Source organism: Engraulis encrasicolus, unplaced genomic scaffold (assembly GCF_034702125.1).
Source record: "Engraulis encrasicolus isolate BLACKSEA-1 unplaced genomic scaffold, IST_EnEncr_1.0 scaffold_406_np1212, whole genome shotgun sequence".
Classification (NCBI taxonomy): Eukaryota; Metazoa; Chordata; class Actinopteri; order Clupeiformes; family Engraulidae; genus Engraulis; species Engraulis encrasicolus.
This window is the reverse complement of record NW_026945705.1, coordinates 1-21,453: the sequence shown is the minus strand read 5'-3', so window position 1 is coordinate 21,453 and position 21,453 is coordinate 1. Positions and strand designations below refer to the sequence as shown.

General features: G+C 39.7%; 3 long non-coding RNA genes across 4 annotated transcripts; 2 read left to right on the top strand and 1 right to left on the bottom strand.

Moving 5' to 3' along the window:
• Positions 1 to 98: 98 nt before the first annotated feature.
• On the bottom strand, positions 99 to 1,841 carry LOC134443944 (uncharacterized). Its single transcript, XR_010033790.1, has 3 exons — positions 1,206 to 1,841; positions 705 to 793; positions 99 to 277 (listed from the first exon to the last, which is right to left on the bottom strand). It is a non-coding gene; the product is annotated as an uncharacterized LOC134443944 (long non-coding RNA).
• Positions 1,842 to 5,032: 3,191 nt separating this feature from the next.
• Positions 5,033 to 6,631, top strand: LOC134443946 (uncharacterized). Of its 2 annotated transcripts, XR_010033793.1 has the most exons (4): positions 5,033 to 5,119; positions 5,248 to 5,346; positions 6,168 to 6,273; positions 6,394 to 6,631. It is a non-coding gene; the product is annotated as an uncharacterized LOC134443946 (long non-coding RNA). The 2 variants fall into 2 exon arrangements; XR_010033792.1 differs by having other exon boundaries at positions 5,033 to 5,346.
• Positions 6,632 to 13,590: 6,959 nt separating this feature from the next.
• Positions 13,591 to 14,226, top strand: LOC134443945 (uncharacterized). Its single transcript, XR_010033791.1, has 3 exons — positions 13,591 to 13,778; positions 13,903 to 13,961; positions 14,131 to 14,226. It is a non-coding gene; the product is annotated as an uncharacterized LOC134443945 (long non-coding RNA).
• Positions 14,227 to 21,453: the final 7,227 nt, after the last annotated feature.

Sequence of the window (21,453 nt, the reverse complement as noted above, 5' to 3'; positions counted from 1 at the left end):
GCTACCTCAAATTTCATTCATGGTCCAAGTTATGTTCTGTAATCAGCATTGTTTTTACCTTACAAAAATAAATGTAAATGCATTCAGCACCATGGGGGGCTGTGAAGACCTTTGAGAATATTTGCAGAACTACATACTGAATTGAGCCATCCGCCTTTCTCTTGGTTGGTGTGTTGAGATGGTGACTGCAGTCCAGGCTTCTTGGATCGGAGGAGAAAAGCTGTAGCTTTTACTGGCATAAGTATGTGGTTGTGGAAGGACCCTGTCTGCTGTTGACCTGAGGGAAAAAAGAGCACAAATTGCATATTAGCACAGAGCCCATGCTTAGACCATAGACAGATAAATCATCTGGCACAATCTGCATGCAACCAACAGAACCTAGAAAGAGAAATATTAGCAGCAATACACAAAGGGGACAAGTATACAAAAAACATGCAAAGTGTTCTGATAAGGTGCATGGAGGTAGTCTGTGTTGATTCCAGCAACCTCAAAGACTGAAAAGTGTCCCAGTGTGTTGAATTGAAAACTTGGCGCGTGCGCGCGCACACATAGGAATATGATAATTTAGTCTAGTGTATCAATTACAACTACAGTATCTGTTCGCTTTCGTCAGATTGTTTTTCAAAGGCAGATCATTCCAAAAAGGATAGTAGTATCTGCAACTGGACGAAATTACACCCACAAACATGAATAAAATAAACTACCAGTGTGCGGTGATTCATTCTTCATTTACTTGGCAGCCTTGATATGTTGTGATACAGGAGCAAGGAACAGCTATGGAAAACACCACAACCTTGGAATGGACAAAGCAGAACATTTCAATATAACCAGGGTAAAACAAATAATGTACCGGCATCTCCATGTGATCATTCAGTGTAGCCATCACAATAAAGATCTGCCGTGTAGCCGTCATGGTCATTAGGTGGTATTTATCAAATGCAAAACTACTGTCTTCTCAAAAACGACATCAGCGAGTTAACAACATTACACTCACAATCATGTAAACATTTGAAAACCCAAGGCAATCTATTTTGCAATGCTGGAGCGGCGAACAGGTTGTGCTTGTGCTTGCTACTATTACCAGCGTCATACAACAGAGACGTACCAAAGCAAAACATGCAAACGATATATTTTTGTAAACCACTAGAAAGACATGGGCTTTGCTGGTCAAAGTAATGTGTGCGTAAACATGGTAGGTTACTTACTACGGGGTGAATCCGTATTCAGTTACTGAACGCGGATGGAGAAGGGGTGCTTCCGTCCTCCCAGCTGGTTTGTCTGGCTCGTTCGCACAACTAGTAGCAAAACACACAAGAGTAACCGTCTGAGTTACACAGAGCAATTCTGAAAACGTGTTCATGTGCACAGAATAAATGCCACAGGGGGGAAAAACACAAAAAAATAAAGCGATTGAGGTAGCAGCTATGTTAAGCAAGGTAGCAGCTAGATATGTTGGAGCTTGAGCTAATCCTCTGACCCCTCTCAATGGATACTTGCTTAAAAAAAGACACCACTGTGTCCTAAACCAATTCACAAAATATTATACAGACAAATATATTACCTCACCTCTCGATTAGAAATATGGTCACCAAAGCGTATTTGAAGCCGCTGCCGTAGCCGACATCTGTGTCCAAGAGTGTCAGGCCCCATTTCAGCCCGTGTTACAGTCTGGTTTTGCGAGTCCGATGACTATAATCCAAGGGAGTATGTTATCCTGACATGGTTAGTCCAGTGTTGCAAAAGCCAAAGTTATTCCTGTAGCTCTGCAAAAGCCACCAAAGTTTCCAAGTAGCTCAGCCTGCTGCTAACTCTCGTTACCTTGCTACTAGCCGAGTGATGATGAGCCGCGTGTGCATGAATGATGGGGGCGGGGTCAGTCAAGTTCACGAGTCGGTGAACGCGCAGGGAGGAGGGGTGAGTGCTGGCGGTTGATGGACGTGTCAGAAACCAATAGAAGTGATGATGAGTATTACTTCTATTGGTTGCCGTTTTCTTCTGACTACGCCCTCTACACTGGACCAAAAGATTTCGTTTTTTTTCCAAACACTCTATTTCAATGGGTGCTATGGCGTCATGAGGAGTTTTTCAGATGATATGGTAAAAAATGTGCCAGAAAAACATCTCCTATCCCACCTTTAAGCTTTTGTTCTTATGGTAAGCATGTTCTTTGCAAATCAGGAACATTGCGGGAGTCATCCCTGTGTTCCCCGGGTCCTATGTTCCCCTCTACCGCTGCTTCCAAGTAGACTGCTGCCGCATGGCAAAGCGCAGGTTGTTGTTGCACCTCTGACAGGTTAGGTTTAGGGATTGTTTTGGTCAGGGCACAAATTTACAACTCAGAAACATTGCATTTTTGACAGGTTAGGTTTAGGGATGGTTTTGGGAAGGGCACAATTTGAAAACTCGGAAACATATAATGCGGGGAACATAGAACCCTTTTTTAGAAATAGGGTCCTATGTTCCCCATTCCCATACAATGACAGGGGAACATAAGACCCGGGGAACATAGGTACGCTCCCATTATTGTGTGTACATCTCTGAGATAAATCAAAAGTTAGAAGTGAGGTAGGCTACTGGGTGGGTTTAAGTTTAAAAGTTGTATGTGTGTGTTTTAAATGTCAGTCTGTTTCACACTGTTTATCAGAGATGAATAGTCTAATGTTTATGTTGTGTTATATTTTGCTTTGCAGTTGAGAAGATAGCCAGGGTGGAGCTGTCTTGTTACTGAACGCGACCCCCATGTCTGAAAATAAGTTGGAAATAGTCGGTTTCTGAAGGTGAGCAAACTTGAATTGAAGGAATTTCCACAAAATGTAGGTTATGCATTTTTAAATGTCAAAAATCTTTTTTTAAAGTTTCATACACTGTAACGATTTTTCGCAATTCTGGCAGTAACTTACTTTAAACCCTGCAACAATCTACTGTATATGAGTATACAGTACACTACTGGGCAGAGCAATGTATTGTGGGTAATAAACGGATACTTATGTACAGTACTGATGTACTGTAAATTAATTTACAGTAGTACAATCCCCGGGAAAAAATTGACCAACCACAACGTTGCTCTATTTGAATAGACCTACACCCTTAAAAGAGATTGGTTAAAAAAATGACTAATCTCGTTGGTTGAGGCAATATTGGTCAAATTAACTGTGACATTGGTAACTATTAAACAAACAAATTGGTTATCTTACAAAGATATTGGTTAACTTTAATAACAGATTGGTTGAAAAATGACTAGCGAATTAATATCATTAGTTAAGCAAATGTTAACTAAGAGATTGGTAACTGACGCAGGTCTGACGCTAAACGTCAAGTACGTAACTCTGCTTCTCAATTTTCTGACAAAGCCGCCATCTTTGTGCTGCAGGAAAGCCGTTTGAGATATTGGTGAAATTCAAACACTTTGTGAGGTAAGTTCGTTTCAATGTTTCGTTAATAATGTCAAGACAATGCCATATATACAGTGAATANTTTCTTGTTCAGGATGGTAATTTGCAATGAATTTGTCTTCAGACCATACCTCCGCTAACAGGCCACTAATATAACTACCGGTATGCTAACTTAGCCCTAGGTTGTTTTCACAACTTTGTTGGAAAGTTTGTGTTTCTCTACTCTACGAAATTTACAATATATATTTGCTCCGAAAGAGCTATAAACTTGTCCAGTGGTGCCAAAACACCCATGTCAGAGTCAAGACCTAGCTAAATGTCCGCTAGCAACATAGCTATCAGTGGTTTCTGGAGGAGGGTCGAAGGGAGTGCTTCCCCGCCGGCCAGAGATTGTTTGCGCCGGCCTCTTCACCTGAAAGAGCTAGCGCTGCATGATGAGGTGGTTCGCTAGCAACAATTAGCTATAGTCTAACGGTTAAATCATGTTGCCTTTGTTGAGGGATGTTTGAAATAGCCATATGTATTCATAACTTAATATTGGTTTCTTGTTAGAAACGAACACATTTTGAATATAATTTTGTTCTGAAGTTACAACATGCCAAGTTAGTGTTGTAAGCCTGCTGGCGCCAAAGTTAAGAGCTAGCTAAATGTCCGCTAGCAACATTAGAGCTAGCCAAACTGAATAATGAATCTCTTGTCCGCTAGCAACATTAGCTAGCTAAAGTCTTTTTTTTGTTAAAAACGAACTCCCTTTGAGTATAATTATGCTCTGAAGATATACAGTTAATGTACTTGAGTCAAAGTAAAACACAAATACCATAGAGAAGAGCTATCTAGAACTTCGTTAGCAACATCAGCTTATCTTTTCGCTGACTCAGAAGCTTGAAGTAGCCACAACTTATGCCTGATTTTTATTGTTAGAAACGAACTCATTTTGACTATACACTTGCTCTAAAGTATGTTTTAACACATGTGCCTTTCCCTGTTCGTTGTGTAAAGGAAGTGAGTAAGTAAACTGATTCTGAACTTGTTATTGTGCACAGTGTGCTGTTTTGTCCCATTCTGTTACTGCCAACTCTGGACTGTTCAGGGAGAAACCACTGTCAGCCATCAGATCGTGTTCTTTTCAATAAATAGGCATTACCTATTTGACAGATTTCTCCTGAAATAATGAGCCCAGAAACACCCAGATGTGTAGGGTGCTTAAGTTTTGGCTTGATCAAAGATGCTTAATGTGTATGTTACTGCAATAAATATTTAGATTTCTTTGCCCATCCTTTTTGGATCTACTAGTAGGCCTAGTGATGTATGAGGTCTTAACAAGTGGGCTATGCATCAGATTTCATTTCAAGTGATGAGTAAAATATCCAGAGATATATATAATCTGTTCTTTGTGCCCTCTAGCTTAGCACACTGAATTCTTTGAGCCATCTGGTGTCAATCCGTGTGGCAAAATGATCAATGAAAACAATTTAAGAAATGCATCTTATAGATGTTTCATATTGTAGGTCTACAGCCTATTGTGTCATGGTGGTGTTATCATTTTTCAAACTTTATTTTTGTGTAATAATTAGGCATATTGATACATAATCATGTTCATGTTTTGTGCTGTCTTGCTTTGCAGATGACAGAATATTGCTGAAGGATCCTACATAGAAGCTGGCTGATTACACGGAGTGATTCCTCTGGTGTGGTGTACCTCAGAGAAATAAACACTGTTGCAAGAGGTGAGTTCAAGTTTATAAAGTCACACAAAACCTATCCATGTATTTTTAAAAAGTCAAAGTTCTAACTTGCTCTGTATTTCATGCTGTCAATATGAGATGCATTCTAATGTTGTGTGTTATTATTGCAGCTGAGAAGATGGCCAAGATATCCTTATTGCTGGATGGTAGCTCTGGTCGTAGTGGACCATATCTGCAAATGCTTCTGAACATTGACAGAATTTCTAAAGGTTAGCAACCATTCACAAATTTACACCACATGTATGTGTGTTTCAAATGTCTTAACAGTTTGAAGCACACACTGTTAATCAGAGATGCGTCCTGTTCATGCCGTGTGTTATTTTGACAGGATAGTTAAGGAATAATGGCAGCTGCCTGGTTACAGTACATTAATCCCCTTTGTAGCACCATGTCTAAAAATGCTGAGAAAAATCAGTTTGTAAATGTAAGCATTTTTTTTATAACTCTGCACCAAATGTGTGTTTCAAATGTCTACTATCTAACAGTCTGAATAACACACTCATACATGACATGACCAATATGTTATGTGCTCGGAGCGGCAGTTTACAAACGCACCCTTAGTGCCTTCTGCTGTTAGGCCAATGACACTGAGCCCACCGTTTCATTGATTGGAGTATTTGGGTTACATTTTGTCAATTTGTTGTATTTTCCAGGATCGTTGAGGACTCCTCCTCTATGTTTGACATCTTAGATTAGATTTAGATTTAGATTTAATTTCAAGTGATGAGTAAAATATCCAGAAAGAGAGATAATCTGCTCTTTTTGCCCTCCAGTTTAGCACACTGAATTCTTTGAGCCATCTGTTGTCAATCCGTCTGGGAAAATGATCAATGATATGAAACAAACAAACAAAAAAAACATTTTACATGTATACAGACATGTATCTTTTAGATGTTTCATACTCTAGGCCTATTCATCATCATATTGTGTCGTGGTGGTGACGGTGTTATCATTTTTTATTATTTTCTTGTAATAATTAGGCCTATAAATGCATAATCATGTTCACGTTTTGTGCTGTCATGCTTTGCAGATGACTGAGAATATTACTGAAGGATCCTACATGGAAGCTGTCTGATTACACTGAGTGATTCCTCTGGTGTGGTGTACCTCAGAGAAAATAAACACTGTTGCAAGAGGTGAGTTTAAGTTCATGAATTCACACAAAACCAATCCATGTATTTTATAAAAGTCAAAGTGCTAAACATGCTATGTATTTCATGCTGTCAATATGAGATGCAAATTAATGTTGTGTGCAGCTGAGAAGATATCCTTATTGCTGGATGGTTGCTCTCTGGTCGTACTTGAGCCCCCTGGACCATGTCTGCAAATGATTGTGTTTGATATGAAGTACTATTTGTACATAGTTTGTTTGCACAGGCAAAACTCCTTCTTCTTGTGGACTTAGTTTTCGTTTTTGGAATATGACAGAACTGTAGGGTCATGCTTTTCTGGTAGTTTCATCAATAATTTTGGTTTCACTTTTATGATTGTATGTGAAGTAACTTGCTGTATATTTGTATATAGTTCACTTGCAGAGACAAGACTCCTTGCTCTTGTGTATTTGTTCTTGACATAGGTTTCAGTTTTGGAATATGACAGAACTGTAGGGTCATGCTTTTCTGTATATTTGTATATAGTTCGTTTGCACAGACAAGACTCCTTGGTCTGGTCTTGTGGACTTGTTCTTGACGTAGGTTTCAGGTTTGGAATATGACAGAACTGTAGGGTCATGCTTTTCTGGTAGTTTCATCAATATTTTTTTTTTTTGTTCTGTGATTGCATGTGAAGTACAACTTCCTGTATGTTTGTATATAGTTCGCTTGCACAGATAAGACTCCTTGCTCTTCTGGAAACTTGACGTAGGTTTTAATTTTGGAATCTGAGGATTATATATGGATTATAGAATATGAAAATGGATTTTTGACATAGGACTCTATTTCCTAGTTAACAAGGGTATTGTAGATTTGTGGGGACACTAAATATGTAGACATGCTTGTGTGTTGTGCAGTCATTCAGATAGCATAAAGAAAGTGTACAAATCATCCACTAGATGGCACTGTCAAACCACAAATGGAAGAGCAGAGACGAATGATCCTAAGAATTAATTCTGATTGGGAAAATTGCACTTTTCATACATGAAAAGGGAGATCTTATCCATGGTCCACCATTTTGTATTTCCAGAAATAGACATTTTTAGCTGAAAAGCTTCATATACCGGTAATAATTTGGTCATACTAGTAAACATGACTTCATTACCGGTATTTAGTAAATATTAATGAAAACCAAGATAGAATTTGGCAGTAGACGGCACAGTTTCACTGAGCAACATAGTTGCAATACCTATTCTGGCCATCTTTTTAGAGCTTCTTATCTACTAAAGATGTACCGTAGACATGCTTGTGTGTTCTGCAGTCATTCAGATAACATAAAGAAATTGTACAAATCATCCACTAGATGGCACTCTAAGACCACAAATGGAAGAGCAATGACGAATGATGAATTAGGCCAGGGGTTCCCTTACATGGCAAGGTCCCCAGTATACTAGTGGATCTTAGCTGAGTCCCTCACCCTTAAAGGTGCACTGAGTAATATTTTAGTAGGTTCTTTTCAGAAGTTATACTGCCTAATGAAAACCAAGATAGAATTTGGCATTAGACGGCACAGTTTCACTGAGCAGTATAGTTGCAATACCTATTCTGGCCACCATCCTACACAGTGCACCGTTAATATGGAATATTACTGCCAATAGGCCATCTTTTCCGCCCTTCACATCTCTATTGGCACATTCCTAAATTGTGGAAACATACTGTAAGACACATGGGTCTAAGAGGGTAGGCTATGCCTTTTCCCCCACACATATAGGCGTACACATTCTACATGAGGGGTGCTGGTCACAGGGCCAGTTTTTCAAAATTCCTTCCATTAAAAGGACTGAACAACATATTACACATTTATGTCTATATTCACATTCATTACACATTCATTTCTATATGCAGCCCGATGTCTCCTCTGCTGTGTCAAGGAAGGCCTGTCACCTAACTCATTACAACTGTAAAACAAAGCCTGGGGAATATTAGTACACTCATCCCAACTGTCCCTTCTCTTAATGTTTTTTTTGTATTGCTCCCAAACCCAAGTTAACTACAACAACTTGACTAGGCTTTTGATCCCTCTGTCTTTCAAGCACTTGTGGTTGTGGTTCAAGCACTTGATGTATTTACTCCAGGAGGAAAATGCGAAGGAAATTGTAATTCAAATCGTTTGTAACAAAAACGGAAATTGGTAAAAAAAAAAAAAAATAATAATAATAATATTTTTTTTTCCTTCTTTTTTTTTTACTTTCTTTTTTTCGTAAACTATGGCGGCCAAATTTAAACTATGGCGGGCAGCCATAGTTTACTCACTGTAAGGGAAACACTGGTAGTGTGAATTCGTAGAGGGATGCGATTTGACATTGGTGAAACCCCAACATCATACAAATTAGATGGTCCCAAAGCTTTCACGAAAAGATCAAATTTGGCAATAGGCAGCACAGTTTCAATGAGAATCATAGTTGCAATACCTACTCTGGCCACAAACGTACATGGTGCACCTTTAAAACAACTGTGAATCCCAGTGTAATGTAATGTAATGCTGCAAGATGCTAAGTGTGTCTGTCTTTTTTTTTAGGTCACTGCTACTGCAACAGATGTCGCAAGTCTTTCTCTGCCCAACGCCCCAAGGCTGTTTGCACTTGGTAAGGTGAACACAATGGAATGAGTAATTAAGCTTAGTCAGATACTTTTGTCAGATACTGACTTAAGTCAGCACAGACTTTAGCCAACAATGAAACCAGTTGGAATGTCACACTTTTTTCCAGGTCAAAGTTGGAGCGTTCCTATTCATTTTTTCTACAGGGAGACATTAAAAGAGATACTAGGTGAATAGGCTAAAATTTGAGTAGTTTGAGTAAAACTTCAGTAGCTAATTCAAACTTTGACAAAGATTTTTTTTGTAGCCTATTGCAAGTTGTCTGAAAATGATGATTAAATATGCATGAGATGACAACCAGGCAAGTGTTGAGGGGGTGTTAGGAGACTGATGAGAGGAGGGGTGCTTAGTGTCATTTGGGGGCATTTTGGCCTATTTTATTTTTCATAGGCCTACTAAGGGTTTTGATGAGGTCAATGGGGTGTTGGGGAAACTTACTATGAGAACCACTGCTCTATCATGATAAAAACCTATTTTATCAAGCTATCTACCCAACCCGCCATCAGACATGACAGCTAAGTCATGGAGTAAGGTTGGCAGTTCTCATGTTCACTGTCCCTTGGTCGCTAATAACTACAGTATGCTCAAAATTCACCATTTATGACTTTTTTTTAGCTAAATCCTCTCCCCCCTAGTCTGAGACTGTTATACAAGATCATCCACTGCGCACAACACACACGTGTGCACCTGCGTTTGCGCGCTTGCACTGCGCCGCTCCGCGCCGCCCCGCGCCGCCCCGCGCCGCGCCCTTGTCACCTTTTTCACCCCTGACCTGTTTGCATGCCTGCAGTTTCTACATGGCGCTTCGCGTGCATAGTAGGCTGTATCAACATGGTATAATTTCGCAACATCGGCAACCTCGTATGCATTTAAGATAGTGTTAGTCATGTCAACGTTATTGTTTTGAAACTGAAAGATGTAATTGCTGTCAATACCAACAGACAGTCAATTAGTTTCTAGTCGCTGAAACACCTTAAATAACAGCGACAGATAAGAGAAGGTGGGAGTCTTTGACAGTGAGAGAAGGCGGGACATATCTCATGCCTGTTTTTTTTTAATTGACAAGTTTTTTTTTCTTCTTGTAGGCCCATGTAGACCATCCTAATTTGAGTTTCTAATATATTCGTTTCAGTAGCCTACAATCTTAAATAGCCCTAGTGTAATATTGTATGCAATAATTTGTTTCAGTAGGCCTACATTGGATAGGCATAGCCTACTACTGTAGGCCTATACAATTTAGACTGATAGGTTGGCAAATAGCCTACATTTCCATTGTGGAATATTATATTGGACCTACATAGGTTATCTACACAGTACATATGCAAATTATAATTAATTATTTTATTTTTATTTTATTTATTAATTATTATTATTATTATTTTTGGATTTCGCGCGCTATGCGATTAATCACAGAAAGTCATTGAGTTAATGCGATTAAAGATTTTCATTTTTGCCCACCCCTAATTGAAAGAAAAATGTCTGCACACTTAAATCCCCTTTGTGTTCTTTTTAATAGGCCAAGCTTTCGGTCTACTGACCTTCCTCAGGGCTCAGTCCGGCTAAACACAGATGCCCACCCCTAATTAAAAGTAATCCGTTATGTTACTACGTTACCCATAAATAACAGTAACGCGTCTACTCGTGCGTTACCAACAATTAAAACTCGTTTGGGATGCGTCTCCGCCTTCAGCAGCCGCCTGCAGCAGCCTCCTTTAGATGCACCGGAAGTGCTGCATGTTAATCAATCATTGTAACTGTGGGATGATGACAGGACATTGTCAGCATATTGCACGTTTGATTTGACATTGGACATTGGATAACAACAGGCATTCCCTAAACAAGACCGGAACTTGAATTTAAACTCGACAGTATATGTTTTTTGAAATTGTCCCTCCCTCCCCCGGCTCCGTGTGTGTGTGTGTGTGTGTGTGTGTGTGTGTGTGTGTGTGTGTGTGCTTGGTGAACAATGTCTGTCTGATCCCAGAATCATTGCATTCGTGGATAGGCAGCTAGCCGCATCACCGGGGGCTGAATGGAGGGAGCGCTTATACTGTGTTTACGCAGCATGCATCAAGCATAGAAATAGGAACAACATGAAATATCACTTCAATAAGACTAACCAAAATTGGGTGTGAAAAAGGCTGGATAGTGTAAGACTCACGAGAATTAAACTTTTTTCAGAATTCCTAATTGTATCCTATTGTGATTACAGGTTCATTCTCAGAATAAACCCAGAGGGCTCCAAATGCCAGGCCAAGTCCATCACCAGCAAGAAGACCGGTAAAAAGGTGCAAAGGAAGAGCAGCAGTGTCAACCCTGTTGTTGCTTCATTCATCAGGGAACTTGTTGATTTTGACTGGCTGAATTATTAATGCTTGACCTTTTGAAGTTCCAATCACTTGTTTCTTTTAAGTAGTTCAGTCCGAGCATTGCACCAAAGGCTCGAGGCCCTGTTGTTCTTGCTGTGTTTCCCCCCTTCTCCCCGTTTCAAAACTTATTTGGCACAGTTTTTCGATATTGTGTCATGTATAAGACTTTTAAAAGAGTGACTCTATTGCGCACCCTAGCACAGAGATGTTCGGGGCTGGAATATAGTTATAGAATATAGTTGAAGCTACGGACTCTGGACCTTCTTTGTGGTATGTACTTATCTCATTAAGATGAACAAAAAAAGGTCAATACGAGCATATGGCCACGCCCAACAGGAAATGAGATATTGGACTGTTTTCCATTTTGCATACATTGGAATTTGAAGCACCCACCACAAACCATACAACAGTTTTGTCTTGATTAATGTTTGGGGTATCTCATTTTAATAGAATAGAATCTTTTTATTTGTCAATGTGAATGAAATAAAAAAAAAGAAAAATATGTATACGACTGAAGAGTTCAGATGAAGAGTTCAGATGCAAAACCCCCTAACTCCATTTCTGAAATCCTGCACTTCTATATTTTTAGAGAACCCCGTTGTTGGTTTGGTTTACATTCATGTACTTGATAATACACATAAATAGTTATATTACATAAATAAAATTTTAAAATATGCAATTTTGATATCTTTGTATTAAATAAAAATGAATTAAGATTATTTTCTGAAATGGCACTTAGGGGGTTTTGCATCTGAACTCTTCAGATGCAAAACCCCCTAACTCCATTTCAAGACCTGCACTTTTATATTTTTAGAGAACCCCATTGTTGGTTTGGTTTACATTCATGTACTTGATAATACATATGAATAGTTATATTACATAAATAAAATTTTAAAAATGTGGAATTTTTATAGCTTTGTATGAAATAAAAATGAAACAAGATTATTTTCTGAAATGGCACTTATGGGGTTTTGCATCTAAACTCTTCAACTATATACAAAGGTTATGGATTGTGCATTTGTGAGAAGCAGGACCCCCTTCCTACTGGAGTATGTTGTTAAATTGTTAACCAGTTTTAATTAAACATTTTGATTGCATCTCTTGCATTTGCAGCATTTCTTTACCTTGTAGCTTTTAAAAACTTTTTAATGTGTTTTTGATCTGACTGGTAACTAGAATATCTGAATTATAGGAGAATGTGATGCCTTTGTAGAGCTCCCTGACATTCTCTTGCGAAATGTTGTAAATTAAAATACTACAAAAATACTGTAAAACAAACTACAGTAGTTGAAAAAGTTACTGGCAGCTGGATGCCATTAAAGTACTGTACTCCTTACAATAATTTGGATCAGTACTGTAAATCGATATACAGTAATTGGAATTGGTACTGTAAACTGATATACAGTAATTTGAATGTTACTGGCAGCTGGATGCCAGTAAAGTACTGTACTCCTTACAGTAGTTTGGATTGGTACTGTAAACTGACATACAGTACTTTAGATTGGTACTGTAACTGGATTAACAGTAGTGCTGATTGGTACTGTAAACCAATATACAGTAAGGGTACTGTAAATTATATTACAGTAATTTATTGGCATCCAGCTGCCAGTAAGTTACTGTAAAAACTACAATAATGTTTTTACAGTGTATTTATCCTGAACCCCATAGTGTTTATGTTGTGTGTTATTCTCTCTTTCTCAGCAAAGAACATGGCCAGGACTCCTTGCTGATAGATGGGGCCAGATAGAGTTGGTAGAGGTGAGTAAAATCTTACAAATCTACACAAAGTGAACCTGTCAAAGATAAAACATCTGTGTATCTCACAGTGTTAATCAGAGCTGCATGATATGTGTTTTATTTTGTTTTTCAGCCGAGAAGATGGCCAGCATTGCTGCTGGACAGAAGCTGTCTAGTTACATTGATCCCCCTTGTAGGACTGTGTCGGAAAGTGCTGAGAAAGACCAACGTTTTTTAAAAGTGAGCAAACGTTCATACATTTTCGCCAGGGATATGAAACTAAGGCCCAGGGGTCAAAACTGTCCGAGTCCTTTTATTCGGCCTGCGAGATCATTTGAAATGTGTATTACAGTTGGCCCACATGCACCATTAATACATAGTGTATTAAGACTTGAAATTTGGTGTGCCAATAATTTGCACATAGGTGAAATGACATCTGAACAATCGTTTCCAATATTAAAATGCAAAAGTCATTTTTTTTTGTTTACACCGTTTTGCAAATAGACCCTTCATATGAAGGCAAAGTGAATTATGATGGGAATCTGTTTATGAAATTTAAATTAGTATTAACTGTGGGTATGCACAATTTTAGTTCAACTTAAAACAATCTGTGTATCTCACAGTGTTAATCAGAGATGCAGTCATGTTTGTTGTGATTATTCTGTTTTTCACAGAGGATGGCCAGGATTCCTTGCTGCTGGATGGAAGCGGTCTAGTTGCAGTACATTAAGCCCCCTTGCAGGACCATGTTGGAAAATGCTGAGAAAGACCAACAGCTTCTAAAGGTGAGCAGATGTTAAATATACACAAAATGTATGTGTGTTTCAAATATCTAACAGTCTGAATCACACTCTGTTAGTCAGAACTGCATAGTTATGGTTATGTTGTGTGTTAACCTCTCCTTTGCAGCTGAGAAGATGGCCAGGGACTCTTTGCTGCTGGATGGAAGCTGTCTAGAGCTGCTAGAGGTCAGTAAAATATGATAAATCTGTACAAAATGTTTGTCAAATATTATTTTAATCAGATCCATTTATGTTAATGTTGTGTATTACTGTGTTTTGCATGGTATGTGTTTCAAATGTGTTACAAGAATCTGATAGCCCACCTATCAAAACTTTTTTTCCCCACTTCCCTTAGTGTCACTCTGGTTGCCACCTTCTCCCATAAGGACACGTTGACTGAGGGAGATATTGAGCCCTGCCCTGACTCTCCACACAACCAAGGAGAGTGCCAGTAGCACACACACACACATACACACACACACACACACACACACACACACACACACACACACACACACACACACACACACACACACACACACACAGCTTCTATGGATGGCAAGGTGTCCCTCACGCAACTCCAACCATACTTGATAGGGTTACGTGGCGCTATTCCGACATGCCGCTATTCCGACGTTAATGTCTATTGTCGGAATACCGACACGTTTTCCACCGTCCGCCGCTATTCCTACATGCCGCTATTCCGACATTTTTTTTTAAGTAGCCTATAGGCCTATATTGAACCATTCTGAGAATGCTGCCACTCTACTGTGTAGCGCTGTCATCAGGGCAGCCGACGTTTCCCTCCATGTCCATATAAGGCTCTTAAATCTAAATGAGCTATCCACGCGGGTGTGGTGCTGAAATCAGCGATGTGAGACACTTTCCCACGTTACTGCTTTGAAGAGATAAACTTTGTTGCCTACATTCCAAGTTACTCAATCGAATTATATCGCAACAATGTAAGGTCCACCAAAACATCCAGCGACATGATGGAGCACACAACCCTTGTCCTTATTTTGAAGTTCCAGAGAGAAGAGCCGTTGTCGTGTCCAAACCGAGGCAAAACAAAAGCAAACTGTGAGAAATTCCAAAAGGCAAGTCTTACCAATCCAGACATAAATTTAGGCTACAATAGGCCTATTAATCTGAAGTCGGTCCCGCCTCTAATTCCCCGTTTTGCACATGCCATAGCCTACACTCAATCCATCTCATTGAAATGACTTGTTCATCCACCGCCGGTTACACGGAGAGAACCCAACTCTCAGCGGCCTTTCAGGGCTGAAGGAAGGTGCAGTGGATTTATTTGTCACGGGGTGACAAATTGAGAACTCACGCACTCACTGATTACATTGATTTCAGGTGCCAGCGAGAGAAGGGAGGAAGGTGATTGGGCCAATAGGATGGGTGTGGGTTTTTTATGTGCAGTGCTGGACGGTGACACACCGGAGAGCGAGCGAGACGCACGGCCGCATCGTTGGGAAGTTGGTGGATGAGGACGCTCACAAACGAAGAGTTAAGTGCCCACGCCTGGCCGCCATAGCCTTCACTAAAAGCAAGCCCCCTACCCGCGGTGCATGCCGCCTTCAGCTCTCTCTCACCCTCTCGCGCTCTCTCTCGCTATCGCTGCAGCTGGCACAGCCGACTCGCGGTGTCTCACTGGACAGACGACAGAGCGTGAATGGACTGGTTCTATTCAAACACACACACATGCACACAGGACTATGTTCTCAAATGGAAAATCAATATTTGAATGAAATGACTTTGGTGTCTTGGTGTTTTCTGGTGTGTACAACGTTCCTCGGGGGAGTTGGTAATAAGAGGGGGTGCCGCTTGCAAACGCGCACCTCCCACCTGTGACATATTTTAAATTTAAATTTAAATAATTAATATGTTTTTTTAAATAATGAGACTTAAATCCTGAGACTTTCTTATACAAAAAGCACCAACTTGGGCGCATAACTACAGAACTTTGTAAATTGAATGGATGACTTTCTGCCACAGTCTGACGTGCATGCATGGGACATAGCCCATATCGGTTCATTTGTGATGCGTGAACAGTCGGTCTAGCCTACCTGTAAAATGACACCCCCTTCTGCTGTAATATTACTTATTATGTAGGCTATTACGCGCTTGCAATAGAGAGAGAGAACTCAATCAGCCTTGTGTTACACATGGTTTTCTTCCGATGTTGGCAATTACGCTGCGTGCGCGTGTGTAGCCGTGCCAGGATCCCAGGCCCGCCTTACACACTCACCAGCGCTTACACACTTCCACGCACCATTCAACTGAACGCACTTGTGTTAGGCTACTCTGCTGAGTGGAAGATAAACAGACTCAAATACCTAACAATTCTTTATTGACACATATTAATGGCAATAGCAGCCAGACAAATCCTCGCGTTGCAGACCTACCCAAGATTAAGACTGCGGCCGGTCGCTTTGGGAACTGTAAGTTGCATTTGGGTATTGCGCGTGTTATAGCTGCAATAAGTAATTGAAGAGCCCACGTCCGGCAGCAGTGGCTGACAGGCCAGCAGCAGCACGGGAATTTGGATTGTTGCATTTTCGGGGGATTGATTATTTCTCCCCCGCTGTTGAACTGTGTGCATGTGTGTGTGAGAGAGTGAGTGTGTGTGTATGTGTGTGTGTGTGTGTGTGTGTGTGTGTGTGTGACTGCATGCGCGTGTGACTCAGCGGTACTGTGTAGTGGTGGCATTTGGGCACCTCCGCTGAGTAGGCTACATAGGAGGACTGTACAACAGTTAGGTCTACTTTATGGTGTAGTGAATCCTACTGTAATTGGTGTGGCCCAGTGTGCAACGTGTTTTCGGGCATTAATGAGTGTCAGTTATTATAGTTTGCCGTGGTTGCCTTTCGGGCACTGATGAGATGAAATGACTATGGATTGTTGTGATTTTCCCTATTTATAGATTGTAGTGGTGTGACTTGTGAAACTTAACTTAACCTAACTTAACTTTTGTACGGTCCTCTGGTAACTCCAGATTGTGATTAATTTATGCAAAACACACACAGCACTTTATACCGCTGTTGGTTGACACACTTTTGTATTTTACTTGTAATTTCAATGTTGTATTTTAAATCATGAATTGTGAGAAATAAACTACCATAACCGTCACTCCCTTTGTCTGTCTTTCCTGAATCGTGTCACTAAGTGTCCAATAGAACCCGTGGTTTAAATTTCACCTCTTACACTTGCGCTCTCGTCACCCACGGCGTTCTCCCCAATCAAGTTGCTTCCCTATCACTTGACTCACGCTGGCTGATGTCGAGAAACAATTCAAGGTTTTTATTTTTACTTTATAAGTAAACACAAAGGGCATTGCGCTTGCAAAACCGTTTCATGCCCAGTTGCGAAGTCAAGCCTGGGACCCAATGCGATGACATGCGCAGCATCGCAGCATCGAATCACTTTCACTTTTACCTCTGCTGAAAAATGGTGGTGGATCTCCAAGTAGGCTAGGCTACAGTCGAGGGTCAAATTAAACATTTCAGAGAACGATATGCTCATGAGAAGTCCCAATAAAAGTGCATGCAGGGCTTTATCGCTTTTTTCCATCACCGGCTAGTGGATGTATCGCACACTCCCACATAGCCTATAGGGAAGGTGTAAATTCCCTTGAAAGCGCAGGAAAACAACGCAATACAGTTCAAATCTCAGAATCGTTGTTACCGTACTGCACAGCCATTATAGTCATCACATCGTTACCCAATTTGAGTAGGGGAAATCCTCTTCGGGTTTGCTGATAAAACACAATGTTTTCAGTCGATAACTTGGCTATATATGTAGATGCGTGCAGCACGTTGGCTGGCTGCTTTTTTTCTTTCAGTTCGTTCGTTCGTCCGTGCATACAAGCAGCTGGCTCTTCAACACCTGCCAACTGGCCCAATGCTAGTGAAATTAAAGTTGAGTTTGTGTGCCCTCTCCAGTGCAATCGCCTTGTTGGTGTCAAGACTCATGCATATTCCCTGCTGCAATATAAAAAATAGTCCATGTGAATGTCAGTATGAAGCAATGATGCGTGGGGATAAAAAGTGTCGGAATAACGGCAGTCGGAATAGCGACATGTCGGGACAGCGGGTTGTCGGAATAGCGGTATGTCGGAATAGCGGTTGCTCCCCGCTTGATAGGCCTGTATCTTCATTCTAAAATTAGAGATGTCCAAATCTCCTTTTAAATTCTTTCAAATTCACACTTTTGAAAACAGGGTGTGACACCCACACTTTAGACTGTCTCATCTCCACAACCACACAGACATGAAAACAGGCCAGGGGTGAGAAACGTGTGCCATCCAATCAATCACTAGTTCAATGTCAATTCAATGCGCTACAAACATGCAGCATCATGACAGCGAGCACACAGCGCAGTGGAGCTCTTTAAACACCTTTTTTTAAATGTTCATTCATTATAGAGACATGAGCCACATCTGAAACTATTCCCACAATTCATTATTTAATTTTTGCACATGTTGGTCTTCCAGCCCAAAAATACTCAAATATGAACTCAACTCAACTCAAAACCTCAAATATTTCAATGTTCAAGTTATGGTAAGGACTCTCTTTGCCATAATTACTGACATGATTCATTTGCATTGAAATCTATTTGCCATAATTACTGCCATGATGCATTTGCATTGAAAAGACATTCCTAACCAAAACTTGAACATTAAAATGTAGCTTAGAAAGTACAAAACTGTGGGAATAGTTTCAGATGAAGCTCATTTATCTATAATAAATGAACATTTAACATTCTTGATAAAATTGTGGAAATAAAACAACTTTTACATGATATTCTTATTATATGGGCAGCACCTGTACATATCTCGTTTTGAACAAAACTTAAAGTTCAGACTCTGAAAAACCTGTTTGCAGAGTAAAAATGGTTTCAGCCAGTTAAGTTCTTTGCATTGTGTGCTGAACGTTATTATTGCCACAGTTTTGTGTGTGTGTATACATATTTCAGTGAAATGAGCAGTGTCCACTCCAACGAACAAAAGTGGATTCTTTTTTTGTTGTTGTATTTGTTTTGTGTTTTTTTTTTCCCTGAACCAAAATTCACTGAAAAACCAGATTGACAAGCTTGTCTTTTATTTTGTTCAAAATATTACAATAAAAAATGTTTTGATATTTGAATATTCTGTTGTTCTTCTACTTATCTAGCTAATTGGTTACAATTTTGTGAATGTAACTTCATATTTCATGTGAAATAACTATACGAAACATTTGATATTAAAGAAGACTTTCAGTTTGATCAACTTAAAATTTAGTACATTTAACTGCAAATTTTAAATAAAATAATTATTCATAACAGTTAATCTTACGAATGATGGTAAGTTTGATCGACTGGGAATTTAGTACATTAAACTTGGAATTTTGCATACAATAACTATAGATAACAGTTACTACTGTGGAAGATGGTAGGTTTAATCAATTTGGACTTAAGTACATTTAACTTAAACTTTTACATATAATGAGTATATACAACAGTTGAGGTCACAAAAGATTGTAAGTTTAATCATTAATAATTACTTAGTTTTTCTAGGGCAACCACTTTTCTGGGTTTTTGTAAGTAAACTCAACTTATAAGGTTTTACAGTGTACACTCGCCTCCAAAAGAGTTGTCTCCTATCCATCTGTTTGGAATAACAGCTAATAACCTGACTTTCAATTAATCACTTGGCTTCAGAAGTCACTCATATGAAAGCTACAACCCTCCCGAATGAAAATGTATTTACAAAAATAAATTTCATGCACCAAAGAAACATTGACCCTTCATTGAACACATCTAGCTTCAGTGATGGTGAAGTAGGCAGTAGAGCTAAAGGTTTGAAAAGGGGTCCTCAGTAATGAAAATTACCTAGTGCATACCTGATTTTATTGTCTTTTAGAAAAAATCTGACGGTGGTGACCAATATGCTGGACACATTTTGAGCAATCAGTAAATAATAGTAAATATTGTTTTACAAACACTATGTGCACATCTGTAGAACCACTTTAATATGGTCTTCCACATCATGGTGATATTGTTCAATTCTGTTAGTGATTTTTGTATTTTAAGTCAATTGAAATGATGATGCCAGTCCTTGGGACAGGCGTTTTTACAGGGTGTGGACAGGTTTATAGCCATGAAAAGTAATAAAATTACACTTAAATATTTCAAACAACTGTGTATTCGTGTGACAGACCCCTTGGCCATTACCTGGGTTCATTTTGTTTGTGAAAATTTAGTTGATTTTCAACAGAATTAATATTTTACTGCAGGGACATGTTTTTGCCAAACTTTCAAGAATCAGTGACATAATAGTTTGTCAGCATACGATACAAATCATCCTGTATGTATGCTCTGAAATGCAGGGATATACTTTTTGTAATTGGAATACATTTACCAGTTTCCTATAGGATAGGAAATGGGAACTATGGTAATATGGCGGAGGGTAAAGTGTTGTGCTCGCTCTTGCGCTACGCGTCAGAGACCCCTTTACCCTGCGGAATTCCAAACGGGAGGTAGGCAAGTCCACATCTGGAGAAATGCATCATGCAGGGTAATTGACTGAATTGAAAATTGTGTTAATTAATTAATTGCGTTGATTGGCCACAACGTCAGAGGCAGATACAGAGTGTCATTTCATTTTTAAAATTTTAACATTTTGCATTTAGTCCTGCAGGCTTCAAGAGAATCTGGTGTGTGTGCGCTTCTGTAACAAATGTTTTGCATAATTGTCTCTCCCGTGTCTCCATGTAAAAGTGTGTGTGTGTGTGATGGAGTTTCACCTCAGGACAACTAAAAGAGGATTTCCATCATCTCTCCCCCTTTGCCTCTCATCCCCCCCCGCCCCTCCCCCCCAAAAAACCCCCACACACACATCCATGTTAAAACCAAAACGCGCGCACGTTAAGATGCTTTGGGTGTTTCATCATTTATATCAGGTCCTACTGTTCGTCAGCAAGAGCCCAAGAGTCTAAAACAGTGTCAAAGTCTGTGCCTGTGTCCTACGGCAACAGTTCAAGTTTCTGAAGTCACTTTTTCTCTCACGCACATGCACACGCGCATACGAACACACACAGCCATTTTGACACAGCACCACAATTTTCTCAGAAGAACCTTTCAGAAGTTTTCAAAATGGCAGACGCAGACTGCTGTGAAAAGGACAGTGGGTTCACATCTAGTATAACGTTCTACCTCTATGCCAAATACACTCCAGAACAGGGCTCAGGAACCTTTTTGGTGGAGAGAGCCATAAACGCCAAATTTTTAAAAAGAAATTTTCATAAGAGCCATACCATTTTAAAAACACTGAATACAATTAAAAGCATGTACTGTAGGCCATATTTCAATTAATCCCAACAATTTTAGAGAGTACTGTCAGGTTATTGCTTTTATTGATAACAAGTAAGTATAAGATTACCAACTGTCAAATTAATCATGGCGAGGTCTGGGAAAATGTTGTATTTCTTAGATGTAATTTCCTGCATTTTAAACATTTTTTAACCTCCCTTGTCCCGCTTCAACTCAATATGGAATCCAATATACGTAGGACGATTCCATATTTCAAGGCAACCCTAGAATAATTAAGAGCCATATACAGTTCCCAAAAAGAGCCACATGTGGCTCTAGAGCCATAGGGTTCCTGACCTCTGCTCTAGCCCGGGGCCCCCCC